General features: G+C 37.6%; 1 long non-coding RNA gene across 1 annotated transcript; it reads right to left on the bottom strand.

The window, feature by feature from the left end:
* Nucleotides 1-836: 836 nt before the first annotated feature.
* LOC139433051 (uncharacterized) lies at nt 837-2,479 on the bottom strand. Its single transcript, XR_011642616.1, has 2 exons — nt 2,356-2,479; nt 837-1,009 (listed from the first exon to the last, which is right to left on the bottom strand). It is a non-coding gene; the product is annotated as an uncharacterized lncRNA (long non-coding RNA).
* Between the last annotated feature and the right edge of the window lie 458 nt (nt 2,480-2,937).

The raw sequence follows: 2,937 nt of genomic DNA, 5'->3' as shown, positions 1-2,937 counted from the left end.
TTTAGTTGTTGTGTTTCAAAGAATAAACTATATATTCTTACCTCTCGTCTCGCCTCCCTGCTTTATGTTACAGCCCACGAGCCGGGTTGTAACAGAGGTGTAACATATATTGCCATATTTTGAATTATGTTCATGGCTGATATCTTTACAATGTATTACAGTGGGAAGAAGTGGCCCCTACAGTGGGTGGAGAAGGACAATACCACAACAGAGGAACAGCAGGACTGATAATTGCACGTGTTGTCAAAACCGTTGTGCTGCTTGACCCTATTTTATCTGTTTTGATTGTTTTTTTGGGTTATATGCCTTCCTTTGCTACTGTTATTGTATATACTTGCTGAATGTTACTTTGTAATAAAAAATTATGTTATTCAACTGAAAAACCTCAAAGCCTTTTGTTTTTATTGTAGAATTGTTTTTTCATTTTCATACTTGTATAATTTCTTCTTCAAATGAAATAATAATTTAAAACCACTTCATCAACAATATAAATAAATAAACAACTTCAAATGGGTAAATAGTTTTGTTTTTATTAAAAGGAACATCATCAAACAGTTGCAGAAAAAAGAAGAAGCAAATACCATGTTTAAACTGCATGGGATGGGCTAACGTGCCCTTTATTATTTAATTAATGGGAGAAAATGTACTTGAATTTAACTTCTGTTAGACAGCTATCATACTGAATACATATTTACTGTGAATGTATGCACAAATGTATGGCATATGGCTGTCTAACAAGTTAAATTCATTCCTCACTTATTCTGACAATGTACTTAACCCCAAATAAAATAACCCAATACAAAGAGTTGTTAAATAATAGTGAAGTCACGTTGTAATAACAATAACTCATCTCTCTCTCGTTTTATTTTTGAGCTTTGCTAAAAGCCACTGTGTCAAGTGTCCATCGTGTGTTGCCGTCCGGAGTTGTCCAATATGGCGGACCATCTCGCACATGCGCAGTACCGATCGGGCAGGGGGACGGATCGGGTAGTGACAAAAGTAAACGATCCTGTAATCAAAGGCATATCGAAGAGTCCTGAGATTGTACTACTGGTGTTTTATCATCTATAACTAGCCTGTGTGTATTCTCAAATGTCGTTTTCAGGACAAACAAAAGACGTTTTAAATATCTTATCAGCTGGTGTAAGTGCAGAATATTGAATATAACCTTGACTATTACTGTGTAGGCTACTTCATTTATCTGACAGCATTATTTAATGATACTATTTTATATATATAATATATATATTTATTTAATGATACTATTTTATATATACATTTATTCATATACACACACACTTATATGTACTCACACATGTATTTATTCATAAATATACACAGATGTATTCATTCATTTATACACACACAGCATTATTTAATGATACTGTTTTATATATATATATATATATATATATATATATATATATACACACACTTTGCACTCCAAATGTCCGTTTTCTACCGATAGACGCTGCCCGTCTCTCTGCCAATAACAGAGCTGCACAGTAATGCTGGCCGCATAGATGTGCGGGCCTGTGGTTGGGGGGAGGGCTGGAGAGTGTGTGACATTGACCCTGTTGTGTGACGTTAAACCTGCGACCTGTAACCTGTATGCTACCAAAGTAGCTATTAAACCTAAGAACTTGAGGCCTGTTTTCGACTCCTATTGTGGAATATTACACTATTATGACTTCCGGGTTCACAGGAAATGCCAGGCCTGTAGCGTTGCCATTAAGTACACAACAAATACCTGCGCATTACGAACATGAATGTACAGCTCCTTATCCGTTATCTGTTAGCGCAGCTAGCTAGCACCAGATGCTAACACTAACAATACAAGTAAGGTCTCGCTTGGGCCACACTTAAAATACGTTAAATGTACACAATTTCCTGAGGCATTTTTGTTAGACTTCTACGTTCGAGTTGTGCGCTAACAGCAATATAAATAAACGAGGGCAAAGACGTTATAATATTACAATTTCAGAGCATACACTGATAGCATCGTCCCTAGCAACCTCCTTCAAAACAATGCAAACGTTGAATGGACACAATTTCCTGAAGTAATCTTGGTAATAACTAGCAAACTAAATCATGTACACCCACTGCACACATAATCTTAAATAACAACTCATATTTCTCGCATGAAATGACATCACAACGCATTTTAATGACCTAACTAACCTTAAAATAGGCATTTTACACCGAGAATAAAACGGAGGTCGGCCATGTTTTTTTTTCTGCAGAGAGAAATTTGAAGATATTTTCGTATAACTACTACGTCCTACGTTGTGGACCAACGTAGTTATTAAACGTTTTTTTTGTGAGACTGGGTTGGGCACACCTGTTTCCACTCACCTCTTCACCTGTAGAGATAAAAGCCCCGTCCTCATGCCACTTCCCTGCCAGATAATTCCTCTGTGTTTCGACCCTCCGGTGTGTCTCGCTGCTCTCCTCGTTGTTTGGATTTATTTTTTGGATTTTTGCCAGCCAACTTCCTGACTCCACTGCCGTATTTTTGTTTTCTGCTTGAATAAAGCTTTTTGTTTATCGACCATCTCTCTCCAGTCTTTTGCTCTGGGGTCCAAAATTCTATAGGCCGTAACAAAAAATAATAATAAAACGTATTTAAAGTATTAAAATGCAATAAAAAGAGGTTTGTTCAACAAATGCATGCTCTAGCGTGGATTTGCTTCACATTCACTCGATCGGGAAGCTGTCGATTTATTAAAAAGAAAAATGTTCTTGTGTAATTGAAAAGTCATTTTTTGATGGTCCCTAAGTGAAAGCCTCGTTTCGCGGAGAAGATCTCCCTGTCGTAATACAGCCAGCAGCAGGGGAAACTGACGCTGCTGGCGGGTCCGCGAATGTCCGTCGAATATCCAACCTAAAACTAAATTCACCGCGGTGGTCCCAAGCGGCAAACTCTGGGGAAGAGCC

Source organism: Pseudochaenichthys georgianus, chromosome 3 (genome assembly GCF_902827115.2).
Source record: "Pseudochaenichthys georgianus chromosome 3, fPseGeo1.2, whole genome shotgun sequence".
In the NCBI taxonomy this organism is placed as follows: domain Eukaryota; kingdom Metazoa; phylum Chordata; class Actinopteri; order Perciformes; family Channichthyidae; genus Pseudochaenichthys; species Pseudochaenichthys georgianus.
This window is presented reverse-complemented; position numbering and strand designations above follow the sequence as displayed.